Source organism: Papio anubis, chromosome 8 (assembly GCF_008728515.1).
Source record: "Papio anubis isolate 15944 chromosome 8, Panubis1.0, whole genome shotgun sequence".
NCBI lineage: Eukaryota > Metazoa > Chordata > Mammalia > Primates > Cercopithecidae > Papio > Papio anubis.
In genome coordinates this window covers 34,708,605-34,730,027 of record NC_044983.1, presented here as the reverse complement: position 1 = coordinate 34,730,027, position 21,423 = coordinate 34,708,605, and the positions used below count along the sequence as shown (strand labels likewise).

The 21,423-nt window shown below is 38.0% G+C and overlaps 1 long non-coding RNA gene across 1 annotated transcript in view; it reads left to right on the top strand.

The window, feature by feature from the left end:
* LOC108587204 overlaps positions 1 to 21,423 on the top strand; it is a 72,946-nt gene that overhangs the window by 31,378 nt on the left and 20,145 nt on the right. The window lies entirely within an intron of this gene.

Here is a 21,423-nt window from a genome sequence, read left to right as displayed (position 1 = left end):
AATTTCTCTTTTAACTATTTTTAGTACTATCTGATCTATAAATTTCATTAGTTGTATGGTTATTTGCTTTTAAAATGTGCAATCTATTCAGTAAGTATAATACCTGTATGCATAAACATATACTATTAATCAAGTGGTGTGATTGAACTAATAGAAAATTACTTGTAATCCTGGGCCATTAAACTTTACCATTCATTAAGAAGAAAATCTTTTAAGGGTTAAAGACCAAATGGATCCTCTTTGAATTTCTGCTGAAGTTCATTCATTTATACTGGAAGAGACAGGGCTGCAGAGTGGTTAAGAGTGTACAGCTCTGGAGCTGGCCAGACCCTGGCTCCAACAGCAGCTCAGAGAATGTGGTGGGGACTTGGAAGCTTTCTGCACCTTACATAGGGAAAATATCGGTACCCATCTTGTTGATTTATTTTTAAATTAGATGTTTGCTGTCATGATTAGTCACTGCTTCTGATTATCACAGCTTCTTGTCATTTATCACAGCTTCTTGTGTCCTATGTCATCTTCTTTCTTGAATTTTTTTTACATTTAGTGTCCGTATCCCTAAGTATTTTGTTTATGCAGTCATTTAATAGTGGTATTTGAGTCTATATATTATCCAGAGTTCCTCGTATGAAAAATACAGAATGTTGCTCTTACGATTTCCCCACACAGTACAAATATATAGGCAGAATGCTTTCATGCTTCCTATGTAGAGACATCACCAATTACTAACTCTAAATTTAGTATTTTTATTTATACAAACAATTTAATATCAACAGCTAAGCTGTGCCATGTTCTATGATTATATTTCCTTTATTGTTTAACTCCCTTCCCTCCTCTCATTCTTCCCTCATCTTTTGGCTTATGTACATACCTACCACCAATTCAGGCTCAAACCCCTTGGAGGAACTGTAAATCTTCTGGCAGTTTAAGGAAACACATCATAATATCCAGAAACTTTGTTACATCCTCTACCCATTCACTCCCTCACCTCCCATAGGTTTATCCCGGACTGCCTGGTCAAACGAAGATATGCATACAGGTGACTGCAGACCTGTCCTCCCAAGATCTCCTCTTACCCTTTTTCTAGAAAATCTTCTCTCTGTCCTTTACTAGCATTTCTGTTTCCTAGATTCCATGTCTTTGTTTCTTGGTTTGCTTTTGTGTTTTAGTGCAGGACAATATCTAGTCATTCCTAAGAAAGGGAACAAGAGAGGTAGATTTTTTAAAGGCTTAAAATATTTATTTTCGCTTCCACTTACTGGGTATCATTTCCCTCAGAATTCTGAACATAATTTTTTTTTTTTTTTCTTGAAACGGATTCTCGCTCTGTCGCCCAGGCTGGAGTGCAGTGGCGCGATCTCCGCTCACTGCAAGCTCCGCCTCCCGGGTTCACGCCATTCTCCTGCCTCAGCCTCCTGAGTAGCTGGGACTACAGGCGCCGCCACCACACCCAGCTAGGTTTTTGTTGTTGTTGTTGTTGTTGTTGTTGTTGTTGTTTTGATTTTTAGTAGAGACAGGGTTTCACAGTGTTAGCCAGCATGATCTCGATCTCCGACCTTGTGATCCGCCCACCTCGGCCTCCCAAAGTGCTGAGATTACAGGTGTGAGCCACCGCGCCCAGCCCTGAACATAATTCTTTACTGTCTTTCCGCTTCTAATATTGCTGGGGAGAAGTCTAATACCATTTGGATTCTGACTTCAAAAAAAATAGAGCTGTTTATTCTGAGTGTGTGTGTGTGCAAATGTGTGTGTGTGCGCGCGCTGGTGTGTTTGGAAGTTTCCATTTTGTGTGTCTTTTCATTTTGAGATATACTGTTGGAATTTTTTCTTTAATAATTTCCTCTCTTTTTTCTCTTCTTTCTATCTGGAACGCTTACCATTTGACTGTGGACTTCCTGGATTGAAACTCTAATTTTCTTTGTGTGTTTTATTTTGTATGTTTGGGAGATTTCAATGGCTTTAGTTTTCAGTGTTCCTATTGCACTTTTCATTTCTGCTACTAAACTTCTAATTTCAAGAAGTTTTGTCCTTATGTCCTCTTTGGCATGTGCTATTTTTGTTTCATGAATGCGTTTTCTTTTCAAATTTTTCACAAAATATTAATGGTTAGTGCCTATATTGATTGCTATTGCTCCTACTGATAGCACTAGTAGTAACACCGTTTTATCCTGCTCAGCTCCCCCACTGCCAGACAAAGTCTCAGCTCCATCCTGCCTTCTGTGTCAGTTACACTCATCCTCTGCTTGTCCTGTTTTTTATTCAGCATTGTGTTGAGTTCTTTAACCATTTATTGTTATGCTAGAGGTTTCCAGGAGGAAGTAGAGATAACATGTTTTCAGTTTTTAACTTAAAGACAGAACCCATGACACCTTGTAATTTTACTCCTGAGATTTTTATAATATTTTACCAGTATATATGTGTCTATGCATAAGTAAGTTCCACTACACTTGGTGGGGATGGGTGGACAGGAAGGGACTTTTGGGGTGTGTGTGTCTGTGTGTTGAGACAGGATTTCACTCTGGTCACCCAGGCTGGAGTGCAGTGGCACGATCTCAGCTCCCTTCAACCTCCACCTCCCAGGCTCACGTGATCCTCTCACCTCAGCCTCCTGAGTAGCTGTGATTACAGGTGCGTGCCCCATCGCCGGCTAATTTTTTTTTTTTTTTTTTTTTTTTTTTTTTGAGATGAAGTCTCACTCTGTGGCCCAGGTTGGAGTGCAGGGGCTCCATCTTGGTTTACTGCAACCTCCACTCCTGAGTTCAAGCGATCACCATGCCACGGCCTCCCGAGTAGCTGGGATTACAGGCCTGCACCACTACACCAGGCTCATTTTGTATTTTATTAAAGTAGAGACTGTGTTTCAACATGTTAGGCAGGCTGGTCTAGAACTCTTGACCTCAGGTGACCTTCCCACCTCAGCCTTCCGAAGTGTTGGTATTACAGCGTGAGTCACTGCTTCTGGCCTGAACTTTCTTTTTATTCATCAGCTTGAAATAAAATGACTTGCATTTTCATTGCTTTGATTTTTTGGTTTTGTTTTGTCTTATTTCCATTCCCATTGTGTCTCCCCTCTCCTGTAGTTAGCTCATTCTATGAATGTTTAGCATCATAGTTACACAGTATCTTGCATATTTTGTTTACACTTCTCTCATATTTTCTATTTTTTTTCCTTAACTTCAAAAGATTTCCCTGAATTCATCTTTCATATTATTACCTTGATATTTAATTATACCCATTTTTTATGGACTGATGTTTGTATTTCTCATTGGACTTTTGTACTTATATTAAATTCTTTTGATATTTAAAGAAATATGTTTCCATTGTGAAGAAATCAGAGAACATACTAAAAACTGGATGTATTAAATCTATGATCACATTCTGGAGCCAATAATCTGTAACTCACATTCTAGAGTTAACATTTTGATAACAATTTGTATTACTTTACGCACTCATGCATTTTATTTACTAATTTTTTTACAAAACAGAATCATGCAAACTAGTCTTTTTAACCTTTTTTTCACTTAACAATGTAATATTGTCATTCATTCTCATAAACACATTGTTATTTACATTGCAATTTTTAATAGCTATATATCCTATGTTTGCTTAGATACACCATAATTTATTTTTCATTTCCTATTAATAGGTATGAAGACTGTTATCATTTTTTCTTTATCATCAACATGTGATGATGAATATACTCATAAATAATTTTTCAGGGCTTTCCAAATACTCTCCCTAAAAATCTTTTTATATATTGCCAGATTGCCCTCTGGAAAGGTTAGACCAATTTACATACTTATCTATAGCGCCTTTTTCTCCATACCTTTTTTGATTTCTCCAATCAGTTAGAGGTGGAAGAAAGGCAGTTCATTCTTGTTTCAATTTGAATTTTTATAACTATGAGGATTGACATTCTTTTCAAATATTTATAAGTCATCTATATTTATTCTACTGTGAATTATTTCTTCATGCTATTTGCTCATTTTTTAAATCAAATTTTCTTTATTAAATTTTTTAATTACTAAACCTAGCTGCCCTCCTTGCCACTAATGAAACAATGTATATGCAAATATATATAAGTTATAAAAAATGTTCTCCTCTCATCTGCACACTCCTTTCCCAACCCAGGGGATTAATGATCTGATGTTCTCCCTTCCACAGCCTCCTCTGTGCTGACATGCACATAGCATTTGCATAAGGATGTTTGTTCTTCCCTAAATGGGTTTCTACTGTGCACATGATTATGCAATTTGTTTTATTTTTAATTATGAAAAATTTCAAGCATACAGGAGTCCAGAGTAGTAAAATAAACACCAAGTAAGCAGCACCTTCAGTGATTTAAAAACTAAGAGTTTGCCATATTTTCTCATGTTTTAAAGAAACCATGTTAAAGATACAGTTGGTATCTAACCCAGTTCTATTACCTAGACAGCTGCTGTCACAGACCTGGCATGAATGTTTCCTGATTAAGTTCTAAAACTTATACATCCATGTGAAGACCTAATTTAAACACACATATACACATATCATAGATAGATAGATAGATAGATTTGTAAAAATGTTTTGGATCGTTTTGTGCTTTTTCTAAATACATTATGTACTGAATTGTATTTTTACTCAACATTTTATTTTTGAGATCTATCCACATACACACTTACTTTAACTTACTTGAATAGCTCTAGGTAGCATTCATAGGTTATACGAATGTGCCAAAATGTATTCATTCATTTATTGATGGAAGTTTAGTTTGGCAGAGGATTTCACTACTATCCACAAAGCAGCAATGTATATTTTTGTACCTGCCTTTCTGTGTATATATGCAAATATTTTATAGAATATGTTTCTAGAGGTAAAATCACTGGGGCATAAGATATAGATATCTATTATTTTACTAGATGACACAAAAATAACCTTATAAACAGTTTCTTTTTTTTTCTAAATAGCAGAGCATCAGTTTTCTCATTCTTGTCAAATTTTGTTATTGTCATACTTATTTTATTTCTATTTGCTGGACATAAAATTATACTAATTATATTCATTTGCCTTGTCTAGTTACAAAGTTGAATAGCTATTCTTGTTTAATGAAGCACCTTGCTTTTATCATTTCATTTAAATAGCTATTGTAGGATTTATTTAATAAAATTTAGAATAATTCCAACATCCATTCTCAAAGCGCTTTACCCTGTGTCCTTGTGAGAGTTAGATATTAGATCTCGGCTTAACAGTTGCAAATATGGTGATTGAAACAATGTGAGATTTCACTGGGTTCTTTATTGTGCATTTCTTTCCCTATCAGTGAGGCTGAATGTATTTTCACACATTTATTCACCATTTGGTTTCTTGAATTGCTTACTTTTGTGCTTCTTCTACTTTTCTGTGGTTGCTTGCCTTTCTCTGATAAATTTATAAAGAGCTCTTTTTATTATTAAATCTTAGCCACTTGATGTATTGAAAATGGTTTGTTTGGCTGGGTACGGTGGCTCACGCCTATAATCCCAGAACTTTGGCAGGCTGAGGCAGGCGGATCACCTGAGGTCAGGAGTTCAAGAGCAGCCTAGCCAACATGATGAAACCCCGTCTCTACTAAAAATACAAAAATTAGCCGGACATGTTGGTGCATGCCTGTAATCTCAGCTACTTGGGAGGCTGAGGCTGGAGAATTGCTTGAACCCTGGAGGCGGAGGTTGCAGTGAGCCAAGATTGAGCCACTGTACTCCGGCTTGGGGGACAGAGCGAGATTCTGTGTCAAAAAATAAATAAAATAAAATAAAATAAAATAAAATAAAATAAAATAAAATAAAATAAAATGGCTTGTTCATGTCTTTCTTCTGTTTACTCTAAATATGTGCCTTTCTTTGTTCCAAAACTATGAGGGCCATTAATACATCTATATTTTGTTTGTTTGTGAGGGCTGGGTCTGCTATGTTCCATAGAAAGGTGTTTTCCATCTTTCTACTGGAAGAAGGGAAGGAACATGCCCTCACAGGTTCTTCCCTGGGTGCATTCATGCACTGTGTCCTGCTTCTCAATGGAACCAGCTATCAGCACCATGGACAGAACCCGGGAGATTGGGTCCTCAGAGCAAGTGAAATGATTCAGGTGTATCTGGCCAAGGCACTAACTACAGAGACTTTTATTTCATGTAAATAAACAGTTTCTGTTTGACTCCAAGACCAGGATCCAATTTTTCCTTTTGCAGTTCTTCTGAGGAAGTTAATGTTAATGAGCACAAGATGAAACTTAGCTTCAACATGATCTGTACTTTACAAATCAAAATAAAGATTACCAACACAGTCACAGACACAGGTATAACAAACGTTTCAAAATGCTTTAATATTTAACAACAAACAGGCTACTTCCTTTCTTATCTTTTAAAAAAGATCTATTTCTCAAAGGCATAAAAATACCTTGAGCAATTCGTATTAATATTGTATCATGTCTTGTGCCTTATAGAATGTTGATCCATTTAGTTGTTCATGGAAAATTAATTCATGAAGAAGTAATGGAAAAATACTGATGCTGAAGATAACAGTATATTTTAGACCATTCAATCAGTGTTGCGTTACAAAGGATATTTACTGTAATTCTGCAATAGACCAGGCCTACCTAAACAACAACCAGTTTTCAAAATTTTCAACTGCTAAGGTGAAACGTGGGAGGAACCTAGAAAATACCTGATAGATTGCAAAGGAGGCAACAAAGACCATTGGTATATTTTTCAAGAAACCAAAAAGGGCATGAAATCCTCAAAACTATGTCCAAAACAATGTGCCAAGCTTAGCCCTCAAAAAAAATATTATCCAAAATACTGCTTTGCAAATAAGGAAAGAATGGGTTGTTTACCACATTCACTTCTAAGGAATCATCTTCTCTAGAAGAGTGATGGCCTAAAGGCCAGGTGGTTCACACCTATAATCCCAGCACTTTGGTTGGCCAAGGTGGGAGGATTGGTTTGAGGTCGGGAGCTTGAGGTTAGCCTGGGCAGGATAAGTGAGATCCCACTCCTACAACAAAACTTAAAAAAAAGAAAAAGAGTCATAGCATAGCAGAGTTTGTCCCAAATATAGCAATTTTTTAAATGACATTGAAAGCATTAAACCTGGAGTAGTGCTGAGTATTAAAACATAAACATGGTTTTTGCAGAAAAGTGAAACTACTTATAGGAAGAGTACAAGTCTGTGGATGAGAATAAGGTTCTAACACCATGAGATGGCTCTGTTCCTAAAATTCACACCACTTAAGTTATCACTTGGGCTAAGTTTTAGCAGATAAATAGTAACTCTTATTAAAATACAATTGTGTTGGGGGCCGAGCATTGTGGCTCATGCCTGTAATCCCAGTATTTTGGGAGGCTGAGGCAGGTGGATCACTTGAGGTCGGGAGTTTGAGACCAGCCTGGCCAACATGGCAAAACCCCGTTTCTACTAAAAAAAAAATTAGCCAGGCATGATGGCACACACCTGTGGTCCCAGCTACTTGGGAGGAAAATTGCTTGAACCCGGCAGGCAGAGGTTGCAGTGAGCCAAAATTGTGCCACTACACTCTGGTCTGGGCAACAGAGCAAGACTCTATTTCAAAAAATAAATAAATGCAATACAAATGTGTTATTTTGGAATTTCCACACATGGTCATATTAAACCCCAAAGAACAATGGAAGCCATGGCAGAAGCCACTCTGATGGGAGCAGGAGGAAGAGAAAATCTAGTGGCAGAAGAACCAGCCAGAAAGAGTGGATACAGACAGTGCTTTAAACGTGTGTGTTTCTGGATAGAAATGGATGTTATAAAGACACTAAGAAGTTCAGGTTAGCACTTAACCTGGAGAAAGGGAATCTAAGAGTGGCAGACAATGCTCAGTATAGCTTCACCATTAAGACTATAGGTTTTAAAGGCAGTTAGCCTGGGCTCACATCCTAGTTTTTATACCCACTCATTTAATTAAAACTCCTTTAACCTCAACGTTCTGACCCTAACATGAGTGCATTAATATTTTCCTCTCAAGATCATTGTAAAAATAAACAAAATATTAAGTAAGTACTTAGCATAGCATATGTCATGTGACAAGCACTTGATGTGCCATAATGAGTACTTCACAGTTTTGTCTGTGACTAGTCCTCAGCTGTCCCTTCATGGATGTCCACTGGTTGCTGCTGCCAATGGTAACAGTTTTTTCTTCCACTGTGGCAGACCTTCCTCTGTGTTCTAGATTGCAAGTGAGCTCTCCAGGCTGGGCTGGCCAAGCTCATCTCCAGAGAAGGAGATATGTTATATATAAGGGACATAATGTCTGTTTGAACAGACCTGGAGTTCAGGAATGCACAACTGTGAAGGAAAAATATAAATATGAATTTTATCATAGAAAAAGTAAAGGAGATGAGTAGGGAGGCTTATAATATCACACTATATGCTTGGTACTATGCTAGGTAATTTAACTTACGTTATTTGTACTATGTTCTTGGTACTGCACAAAGTAAATTTATTCACATTTCATTTGACGTTCATCACAATCTTGTAACAAAGGCATAAGTTTCATCTATGGGTTAGAAAATTAAGGCTCTGAGGTTATACAGCTTATAGGAGGCAGATCCAGAAAAATAACTAAAATAATGTACATCAAAGAAACAAATGCAAAATGGAGCAGAGTTTTAAAAGAGAGTATTCAGGGATGCCCCAAAATCTTCCTGAGATTTTCTCTGTATAAGCAATTCTGAGGCCTTTGGAGTTTACAGCAAAAGTAACATGGGGTTGTTGCAAGATTCCCAAGTTGCTAGAGCACAGCAGGGTCATCAGTTCTGCACTGCAAGAAGCTGTGCACTTGCCTAGAAAGTTGCAAGTGTCATTGATCCCCCTCGTGATTCTGACGTGAACATCTTGATGTTCATATGCCCTATGAGGATCAGGGCAGGAGCAAGCAATAGCCAATCATATATATATATATAATAATAATTATTATTATTTATTTATTTATTTAATTTTTTTTTGAGACGGAGTCTTGCTCTGTCGCCCAGGCTGGAGTGCAGTGGTGCGATCTCGGCTCACTGCAAGCTCTGCCTCCCAGGTTCATGCCATTCTCCTGCCTCAGCCTCCTGAGTAGCTGGGATTACAGGCGCCTGCCACCATGCCCTGCTAATGCTTTTTTCTTTCTTTTTCTTTTTTTTTTTTTTTTTGTATTTTTATTAGAGACAGGGTTTCATTGTGTTAGCCAGGATGGTCTTGGTCTCCTGACCTCGTGATTTGCCTGCCTCAGCCTCCCAAAGTGCTGGGATTACAGGCAGGAGCCACTGCGCCTGGCCTATATTTTTCATGATGGATAGGGCAAGAAAAGTTGAGCATTTGTAACCTAACAAGTAGGATATCTCACCATTGGTCAGACTCTTGGGTGACAGGAAAAGGAAATATCAGGAGGAAACTAGAATTTTATACATTAAGACTTGTTATTTTCTTTCTCTCCTAAAAGTTATTGAATATATTTCCTGAGAAAGCTAGGTAGCATTCTATGGTCTAAGGAGCTCTACTGTGAAAAGTTTTAAGGAAATGATAACGAGATAATCAAATCAGGCTGCTTTGCTGCTGAAGGGCCTGGTGATTTTTTCTTATACGTAAGAGACTGATATCTGAGAAATTAGGTGACCCCATGAGAACTACCTACAAAAGTTTAGCAATGTTGGGTGTCATTGCCTTGTGGGGATCTGTCACTGCTGCTGACAGAAAAAGCTGAGGTTTCTACTATTATTGGAATTTCTACCCATTAGAGAAAGCTTTGAGCAACCCACTGATGAATGCATTAAATATAATTCAAATGCATTTATTTATTCAATTGCAAATATCAAGCATTCTTTATATGTTAGGCACTGTGCTAGCTAGGAGCTTAACCTACTGGGAAGAGGAGATAGATATTGTTTCTGCCTTAAAATAGCTTGAAATTAAAAGAGGGTAAGATGACAAAATTAGGAATACAAACTGTAATAAATTTTAAGTTAAGTCAAGCAAGTGCTAGGAAAGCAAAGAGCAATACAGTGTTAAGAAAAATTATTAAAAACTTGGCACTAAGACAAAGTAAGGGGTAACATGTCAGTTCAACAAGGATTATGTAATTATTTATGGAACGGTACCAGTGTTTGACTTTGCTGTTTACTACTGAGGGCTCAGACTCCATAAATTTACATGTTAACTTGTAGATTTCTGTCTGGAAGAGAAGTTAACCCTAAAGTTTACAGTGTCATTACCCTGTAGAACTTTAACCAGTTTTATCTCTAGCTCAGCAAACTTATTTTAAAACACCTAACCTGGTGGACTATAAATACCTTATTCCTCAAAATGTTCTTTGAACTAGCTTTACCAATCTATCAGCGTACATGTTAATGAAGAAACTGAATAAAATATTTTATACATGTTTAGTCTTTATTCATATGAGAGTCATGTTTTAAATATTTTTAAAACTAATTATATGACAGCAATAGGAACAATTTCTGGGAGAATGGGCACATCAGTCAGCTTGGGCTGTTATACGAAGTACCGTAGACTGGGAGGCTTAAATAACACACATTTATTTTGCACAGTTTTGGAGCCTGGAAAGTCCAAGGTCAAGATGTTAGCAGATTTGGTTCCTGGTGAGGGCCCTCTCCTGACTTGTAGACAACTGCTTTCTCACTGTGTCTTCACATGGCCAAGAGAGAGTGAGCTCTGATCTCTCTTCCTCTTCTTAGAAGGACACAGATCTCACCATGAGGGCTCCATCCTCATTACCTTATCTAATTCCCTCCCAAAGGCCCCAGCTCCAAATGCCACCACATTGGGGATTAGGGAGTCAGCATATGGATTTGAGGAGGGCAGAGAGACACAAACATTCAGCCATATCAATGGGGTTGGGGGTTATGAGACAAGGCTTGCAAGATAAGGTTGTGGACGATGCAGCAATTGATAGAAACTGATGTAGTATGAAAATGTCATAATGCTGTTGAAAGAGCTCTGGTGTCATGCAGATCTGAATTCAAATTCTACATTCAAGACTTAACAGCTTTTAGTATAACCACCTCAGGGCCTCAATTTCTTACACAGTGAAATGGAGATGGTAATAATGACAGTATCAGAGGGATGTTGTGATAATTATAAAATGACATATGTGAAACATAGTATGCTCTCTGGTACACAATGCTTAGTGAACTAAAGTAAGTTCCTTTCCTAGCCATTAATTGGCATTACTCTGGGAATTTCAGAAGGTATAAAAACTGGAAACTCCGTTCCACACTCTCAGTTAGCAGGTCTCTCCTTCTTGACATTTCTGTGATAATGGGAATGAATTATCTCTTCTATACAAATTCTATAAAATTTTCCACCAAAATATTTAGTAGACATAGTAACCCAGAAACTCTTTGAATTTAAGCAGCTATATAGACCCTACATTTCATCTCAGGTTTCAAATGTTCAGGACCTAGTGGAGCCTAAGAAAAATAATTGCACAGTAGATTTTATCTCATTAATGCAAGCTTGATTCAGTATTTGTGAAAACTGGATAAAGATAAGCCCTCTGTTACTTACCTTTGCTCAGCTAAACCTACTTCAAAGATTAACAATGTGGGGAAAATTTTAGAAAGAATTTTTAATGTAGTTAACAAATCAAACACTATTTCCATGTGTACATTAATTGCACTTAAAATATACATCAAATGACATGTAAAAATAAAATGTTCTTATCTAGTCTTTAAAACTGGTCCCCAATGGCTATTTATCAAGCTACAACTTCATCACTTTCAAGTATGTGAAGTAAGTTAAATAAATCTAATGTAAATGAGTGTTGCTAAAAGGTATTCTATAGTTTAGATTTTTCACTAATTTAAATCAAACTGCCGTGTTAGTTCAAATTGGCTTTTAGAGTAAATCCGGTTTTATACCATCTTGCAGTACACATAAACACTCTATGACACCGTCCGAAGTTAAATAAGTGATTTGCTGAAAATTGCAATACGCGGTGCTGATTTTTCTAAGACCCTTTAAAGGAAGCTGGGCATGGTGGCTCATGCCTGTAATCAGAGCACTTTGGGAGGCTGGAGTGGGAGGAATGCTTCAGCCTGTGAGTTCGAGACTGCAGTGAGCTACGATTGTACCACTGCACTCTAGTCTGGGCAGTGGAGCAAGAGGCCTCTAAAATCGTTAATATTTTTTAAAAGACTCTTTAAAGGAATGGGATAGAGACACAGATTATTACAAATGGTTTTTAATATCCTCTAGGTTCTTATTATATTTACTTTTAAAAATTCCGTTTTCTTGTTCTCTTTTTACTTTCTCTCTCTCATCTACACATGTTTACATCTCATGGAAGTAAATAATGACACCACTTATTGCCAACCCTTATTTTTTAGCCCTATTCTTCCAAAATATGCTTCTAGATGTTACCATTAGTGTGTCTGGCTAGGGAAAAAATGTATTTCCTAATTTTTTGAAATTTGGATAAATATTTAAAGTAATTAAGATTTATCAAACATTTAGAACATGTCAGGCATTGATTAAAGAACTTAATATGGATTAACTAATTTAATCCTCACAATAACTCTATGAATTTGTCATTATTATTATACCAACTTTACAGATAAAGTAATGGAGAATTGAAGTAAGTCAGCTCAACGGCCCATTGATAGTAACAGTGGGGAAAGGCTTTGAACTCAGGCAGTTTAGCTTAGGAGGCTGCGCTCTTATCTACTACTTCCAGGTTCCTCCCAAACATCAAACATCTGTGTTGCCTGAATATCACTCTGTTATAATCAGTTATAACTATGGCACTTTTCCTTAGGAAAGGATCCTAGCCATTAATTTTATATGTCAACTTGACTGGGCCACAGGGTGTCCAGATATTTGGTTAAACATTATTCTGGGTATGTATGTGAAGGAGTTTCTGGATGAGATTAGCATTTCAGTTGTTAGACTGAGTAAAGCAGATGGCCCTCCCCAGTATGGTGGGACCTCATATGTTGAACCTCATATGTTGAAGGTCTGAATAGAAGAAAAGGCTAAGCAAGAAATAACTCACTCTCTCTGCCTGGCTGTCTTTAAGTGAGGCCATTGGTCTTCTTCTGCCTTTAGACTTGGACTGTAACTTACATTGTCAGGTCTCCTAGTTCTCAGGGCTTCAGACAACAGATCTTCGACTTCTTGGTCTCTCTTATTGTGTGAACCAATTCCTTATAACAAATTCCTTTGTGCGTGTGTGTGTGTGTATGTATGTATGTGTGTATATGTATATTATATATACAGAGATCTATGTATATGATATATATCTATTATATATATAAAACTATAAGACATCTATACATAAGGTCTATATGTAACATTTATATATGATATATAAGATGTATAGATATATATGAAGATGTCTCTCTGTATCTATCTATGTATCTGTATCTGTATCTATATCTGTATCTGTATCTGTAACCTTATCTTTCCTCTTGGTTCTGTTTCTCTGGAGAACCCTGACCAATAGAGGGACACATGAGATTTTCCCTAATGAGTGTACACTGTTCTCAGTATTATATATTAAGATATGGAATATCTTACCAATATTAAGCATATTTATACACATGAATAATTTGTAAATTACTCCTATTCCTTTTCATTCCAAAATGAATATAAGCTATGAAATATCTCTCTATATAAGTATCTATATACTGAACCAATGGTTCCATTGGTTAGTATCTCTACCTTGAAACTATCAAATACCACCCCAGCCAATGCTGCTGGCCCCTCCACCCCAGTACAGCTTAGCATTTGATCCTCAGTTTTCTTCCATGCTTCAGTTCAGCTTATTCCCTTTCCTTGTTTCCTTTCAAACCTTGATTCACATTCCTAATATGATAGTATTTATCATGCCTGTGGAATTTTCTTGAAAATTTGTCTGCTTTTTTTCCCTTACATTAATTAAATAGAGCTATTTTTCCCCTATGATCTGTAGAGTTTCATGAATATTAATCTAGGCTGGGGTTTTGTTGTATTAAGTCTTTTGTAGATTTGTAAAGAGACATAAAACTGTGACTAATCTCTCTGTGAATCTCAAGATTTGTGGCTAACTAACTAAAGCAAACCAGCACACCTTTAAGGGGCCCACAAACTACTATTTAGAAGAAAGTTCAGGAGTGGAGGCAGGCTTCTGCTTTTAAGAACTCTTAACATGTGACAAATAAGTGTCTTTGAGCATATCTGTAAATAGATCTGCAAATGAGTAAAATTGCAAATTTGAGAATATAGTTTATTCTTCAATAAAGTTTATGACAGGTTAGTTAACAGTGTCAGGTTCTCATTACTTCAGAGGCAAGGGAGAAAGAGAATTGTAAGCTACAACTGTAGAGAATTATCAGGATGTTATCATCAAGCCCAGCAGGAATTTCATTGTTGGACAAAACACAATACTATATGGTGCAATCTCACAAACCCTGAATTCCAATTCAATGACTTTTATTCCCAATCGCTCTTTGTTTAACATGAAAACTCAGTCACTGGAATTTACTTTTGCAGTTTGTGGCTTTCTGGACCTTTACATTAAGTACGTGTTAGAAACTACACACATTCAGCAAAGAATGTAAGCTCAGGGATCAACCTAAGAGACTACCCATTTCTCTTACCAAAAAGCGGGGAAAGGTGGGTCTGGAGAGGTACAGCAATTGGTCAATGCTAGTTTTAGATCAGACCTGGGAAAAAAAAATCCATGTGAATTGGTGCCCAGTCCGGAGGTCCTCCCAGAGCCCATTACTCCACTGTATGATACATTGTGAAATGTGTCCTCCTGTTTTGTCTGTAAAATGCCCTTCCTTTAAATTCCATAGCTGAAAAAGGCACAGTGGACCAAACTGTGGCTGAGAAGCAAAAACAGAGAAACAGTGAGTGGTTTTGACTCCGTTAGAATCGATTCCAGAGGGCACCTCCAGCATTCTCTAAAGAACATTCAGCCAGAGCCCCAGGGGGGCATCTTTACAAATTAACATGCTGCTTCCTGCACAAATTAAAGGTTAAATGTTTGAACTTCATATATCACTTCTACGTCAAACCCCAAGGTGCTGTACTTCAGGGAAAGAAAAGGTGTGCCCTCTGATTCATAGGTGAAAAGGGAACAAACCATTAGACTTTTGAAAATGAGTTAATGAGAGAACAATGTAAGGTGCCCTTAAGGGAGACAGTCGCCTGAATTTGGGATCTGTTGAACTGAATTTCACACACAGAGACAAACATGTTTCAAGCAGATGTTTGGTGCCAGCTCCTGTGCTACCTGCAGAGATATAAAGGGAAAAAAAAATACCAACTCTGCTTTGAAAGACTTACAGTCTAATGGGAATAAAAGACACCTAAAATTATATCGTTGTATAATAAGGAAAATAAGACCTAGAGATGCGAGCAGAGCATAAAAGAAGTGCACATGATGGCTTAGGATTTTGGCGGTGGGGGGCGGGAGGGCTCTTGAAGGGGATGCTGTCTGAGCTGAGTCTTGAAAGCCAGGTGAGGAAAGGTAGAAAGGCCACTCTATGCAGAGGACATAAGCAAAGACATAGAGGTGACATATGATGGAGGGTAAGAATTTTGAAAGTTTTCAAAGACTCACATCTCAAGTAGAAGGCTTGAAGTCATTGCAACGGAGATGAAAAGCCTCTTCCAGGCCCTCTGATTGAAGATCTTGAAGGCCAAGCTAAGGCTCTAACTTTTATTTTGAAGGATGTAGGGTGGCAGAGAAAAAATATACATGGTGTACGTGGATTATTCTGCACATAGTATAGAGATCCTACAAAAGAAAGAACAAAAAAGGCAGGAGGAGCGTTTGAAAACCCTTGCGATAGCCCATGTAAAAGCTGGTACAAACCCAAAAGGCAATCATGGTCGAGACAGAGTGGAGGGGAAATGGTACTAAAAAGTGAGATTTAGGGATTAATTGGGACAGAAGGGTAAAAGGTTAAGAGGAAATTAAAATGACTTTAATTAGTTCATGAACAGATTTTGTTTCCCATTTTTGGAAAGAGAGTAAGCAAGTCTTCGTTTTACAAAGGGTAGCTACAACCTATTAGGAAAAAGTGAAAATGTATGATTGCTATCATCTGGAAGTTCAAGTATGTGTAGAGAAGTATGTGTAAATGCGGAGTGGCCAATCAAGCAGACTATACTGGTAGAAGCCACTGTCTCTGGGCTGTGAAGACATCCTCCTCTGCTCTGCTTCATGGAGCTGGGGCTGGACCTCTGCAAGCAATCTTTCTGCTTTGTCAGTTTTTCTGCTTTGTCAGTTGCCTCCCTTTAAGCAGGACCAGAGTGAAATAAATGGCAGGTAGAGAGGGATAAGAGCCCTGTCCCTTCCTGAATTGCTTGTTGTTCCTGTAAGAGACACTTCAGCAATTAGCTCTTTTCCTGGCAGTAGCATTGGCTCCAATCTCCAGGTTTTGTGTGTGTGTTTGTTTGTTTTTGAGATAGGGTCATGCTCTGTCACCCAAACTAGAGTGCAGTGGCGTTAACATGGCTCACTGCGGCCTCAACTTCCTAGGCTCAAGCAATCTTCCCGCCTCAGTCTCCCAAGTAGCTGGAACCACAGGTGCGTAACCACACTTGGCTAATTTTTAAAAATTTTTGGAGAGATAAGAGTCTCATCATGGTGCCCGGGCTGGTCTCAAACTCCTGGGCTCAAGCAATCCTTGCACCTGGGCCTTCCAAAGTACTGGGATTACAGGTGTGAGCCACCATACCCAGCCTAGTGTTTTTTGTTTTGCTTTGTTTTGTTTTAAGGTGCATCCAGAAGCAGCCTCATTTTTTACCTCCTGAAAGATAAGAACACCACTTAGACAGCACTTCCTGCCTCCTCACAGAATCCTAGCTCTGCTAGACCCGCTCTGGGATGCTGAGGCATTATGATAAGTCAGCAGTGTCTCCTCTTCAAAAAGCCTGAGGTCTAGCTCTGCAAGGCTTCTCCCCCCGTGCTGGAAGGTTCTGAGAATCCCTGGCTTTCCCTCATGCCCCAGCCCTAGGTGCTAATAGGTGGCCTTAAATATTTTTGTGAAACTCCTAATACATTTGTAGTAGTTAATATTTTAGAGAATATGTGAAATTACTCAAAAATCCAGGAGAGGAAATAGTCTTCCTCATGAGTTCCCCACTGACTTGTATCTGTGTGTGTGTGTGTGTGTGTGTGTGTGTGTGTGTCCACCCCTTTCTCTGTGTGTAGGAAAAGAAATGGTTTTTTTTTTTTTTTTTTTTTTGGAGATGAAGTCTAGCTCTGCCGCCAGACTGGAGTACAGTGATGCGATCTCGGCTCACTGCAACCTCCTCCTCCTAGGTTCAAGCAAATCTCCTACCTCAACCTCCAGAGTAGCTGGGATTACAGGCTTGCGTCGCCATGCCTAGCTAATTTTTGCATTTTTAATAGAGGTGGCATTTCACCATGTTGGCCAGGATGGTCTCGATCTCCTGACCTCTTGATCTGCCCACCTCAGCCTCCCAAAGTACTGGGACTACAGGTGTGAGCCACCATGCCTGGACAATGCTTAATATTTTTTGAGTTAATGGAAGAAAGTACAGAAAAAAGAAGGGGGAAAGAAAGAAAGCTGAATAAGATAATCTTCAGGTTGGAGGTGTGATAGAGGCTGCTAGTTGCTTACTCAATATCTATTCATTTTGAGCTATTAATGAGTCTACTTCTGAGATCTTTGCACCTAGGGTAATAACAAATGACAGCAAATGACAGAAATGTTGATTATGACTTCCAAAAAGGATCCTTAAAGAGCACTGATTCTTACAGGAGTACACTTTTTTTTTTGGTCTTTTCTCCTTTCTACTTTTTGCCATGCAAGGGCAGGAGCTCCAGCAATCATAATGGGCTATGAGGTAACCTTGAAGATTGTGGATTAGAAAGAGAGAAGGAGTGTTGGTTTCTAATGACTAAAGCTGCCATACACACCCAAGCTGGATACTTATCTATAAGACTTGTTTAAATGAAAGAGAAATAAACTTCTATTATATTAAATCAATGTTTTATTATATATAGTACAATACATTACAGTTCAAAATGATAAAAATTGATCTTAAAAATGATCTATAAGAGGTATTTGAAAGTCTTATTGGAACTTTATATCCATTGTTCACCCCATAAATGCTGGCAGGAAGTTTTTATTAAAGGAAAGAATGGATTTATACTCATTGTTCCTGGATCTAATTAATGAGCATCATCAAAAATATCAATTTCTTCTTCACTAGGACAGCATTTGGTTTCTAAGAATAGTGATCATACTCCTCACATCTCCAGCTTCTTCCTTCTTTTTTCCAATTAGGCATTGTTTAAAATTCCCGTCTTAACTTAATCCCCAGATGATGACTAAAGGCAGGGATCCCTGTATGGTGTTTACCAACAGTTTTATCATAAGACGGTCACTGCTATCGATGCTGTGACCACAGGAATTTTAGTGGAATCTAACATTTGGTACTGCTACTTGCAGATGTGCTTCTGCTGCACAGGCGAGCCCAGTGGAACAGCTAAGGAAGGAAGATGGAGCCCCTCAGATGCTCCACTTTTCTGATGAACATCCTCATTAAGAATGCCTACACATATCAATTAAAGATTTCATATTCTGTTTTTAAGAGCCATATTATCTAATGAGAATGTAGCATGTGGTTAACAGTGCATTCCATAGCCAGGTGGCATAGGGTCAAAGCCTAGCTCTGCTTGTCACTTGGTCTTGCCATAAATCAGTATCCTCATCTGTAAGAAACCTTGAAAGTATCACCTCCATGCAATGATTGTGAGGATGAAACGTGCATGTAAATCCCTATATAGAGACTTAGAATTGCTGGCACGTGTATCTCATCAAAGTTTCAGAAAATCAGAATAGTTGCTACTCTATAAATATCTGCTATTTCTATTCCTACCTAGTAGTGGCATTGGGTAAGTTGACTACATTCATATTCTATGTTGTTCTGAGAATCCTAACAGGTTCTTAGATTCACTTTCTAAATCTGAGAATAACATATAGATTTCCCTCTTCCTGGAATGGATGCCCCCTTTTCTTCTTGGTAAAGTCTTATAAATACTTTCTGATTCAACTCAAGCATCCCATATTTCTGGTTAAATGTCTTCTTCCCTGAAACAGCAAGCTTCTCAAGGGCAAAGATGGCATTCTATTCACATTTGACTTTCCTAATATATAAAATATAATATCTGGCCTCCTATAGGTGATTACTACATGTTTGTTGAATGATAATGAGTTATTGAACCATGAAAATAAGGGCTGTGAATAAACATAATTATTTCATTATATCTCCTCCTTCTTTGCTTTTTTAAAGAACAAGGCCTTATTAATTTTTTGGGCCTATGAAAAATTAATTTTAAACAGGTTAATCTTTAAAAAAGAAAAAAGTAACTTTTTTATTTTCAAAGTAACTATCACTACATACCAGACTCTGGGCTAAATGTTTTACACTATTTACATGGTTTCACTTAATTTTCACAAAAATCCTGTGAGACGGATATTATTAGTCCCATTTTACAAATGAAGAAATCGAGACTTTCAAGAATGTTAGCAACTTCCCTAAATTTACATAGCTAATAAGTGGCGGATTGGGTATTCAAACTCAGTTCTCTCTGATCCCAAGGCTGTACTTTAATCAGAATGCTCCACAAGGGCTTTTTGCAACTTAATGTGAATGTAGCAAATGACTGGGGATCTTGTTAAAATGCAGATTCTGATTTTGGTAGCTCTAAGCTGAGGCCAGAGATTCTACATTCCTAATTCACACTGAGAGGATGCTGTTGCTGTATAGACCACCCGCTGAGGAGATGCAGTTGTTTAGATGTGCCTCTGCTGCTCCAATCTATGGATTCTGCTGGACTCAGTGTTTGGATTGGCTCCGGGTCAGCAGCAAGCACACGAGAGAGTTCCTTTCCTTGATGGCAGTGGTCTTGGCCGCAGTCTCTTCCCTTCTCCTCCTCACCATCGCCCTCTCTTTTTGACCAGTCTTGTTTTGGTACTTCCTGCCTCGTGACCCCACTGCCCACTTTCTCATTCCTTACCCTGCCTTGACATCAGTGCTTTCTTTGTCTGGGACTCACAGTGCCATTGGAAACATTAACTGATAGATCTTCTTTAGCTTTTGGCGTTTTTTTTTGTTTTTTTTTTGTTTTTTTTCCCATATCTTTAGAAAACACGTCTCACTGTCATCCAGGCTGGAGTGCAGTAGTGCAATCACAGCTCACTGCAGCCTCCAACTCTTCCCACCTCAGCTTCCAGACCAGCTGGGACTCCAGGTGTCCACCATGATCCCTGGCTGATTTTTTTATTTCTTTCTTTTTTTTTTTTGTAGAGATGTGATCTCACTAGCTTGCCGAGGCTGGTCTCAAACTCACAGCTTCAAGCAATCCTCCAGCCTTGGCCTCCCAACATGCTGGGGTTACAGGAGTAAGCCACCATGCCTGGCCTCGCTCTTGGCTTTTCAATTTAGAGTTGCTAAGAAATATCTTCAGCAGCATGGCTGAGTAATAAAACTAACATGGACTAAATAAACTAAATAAAAAATAGTAAAACTAACACGGACACTCTTTTATCTTGAAACACATAGTAATCCTGGATTTTTTTTTTGAAAAGTATCAGAAATATATACAGTCAAGTTTAAAAGATGGTAATCTAACTTTCTTTTACACAAAAAAAGAGAAAATTCATAAACAAGGCAGTTATTGTAAAAGCTGACTCAGTAGCAGTCCAGAGGGCAAAAGCAGCATATAAGCCTGAGCCCTTTGAGAGGTTGTGATTTAACATCCATCCAGGAACTGTAGCTGTATCCTTGAAGACCGTATGATATGGAAAGCCACAACTAAGAGCTATGCACCAAGTAAAGTCTCTGAAGGACTCTCTTTTTCGGGAAAAAAAAAAAATGAGTTTGAAAAACTCCACTCACTGCCATGAACAGCAACAAGAAAACATAACATCTTCCAGGATCTTTCACAGAGAAAAATATTTTATTCAAATCAAATCCCAAAACTTTACCATAGACAGATGTGAAACCTTTATTCATATCAACACATGCTCTAGGTATCCCAATTTGATAAATTAGCATATAAACTGAATTTTAAACAGTAAATTATCCAAGGCCCTCATTAGAAGCACATGCTGTACTGCTCTATTTGTAAATTTCCAGAGGACATCTTGCACAAATCTCCCCCAATCTCCACCACACATACACACACTCGCATCCACAAACTCCGACTCATTATGAGATAAGCTCATGATAAGGCTTTGCAAATCTCACAATTTCACCATGAACAGATGTGATTCTTGAATTCAGCTCACGTGTGCTATAAGTATCCCAAGACAGTAAATTGGCATATAAACTGAACTCAGGGTAGTAATCTCCCAGGACCCTAAGTAGAAACTCATGCATGCCTTGACACTCTATTTTGAAACTCTCAAAATCCACAGGG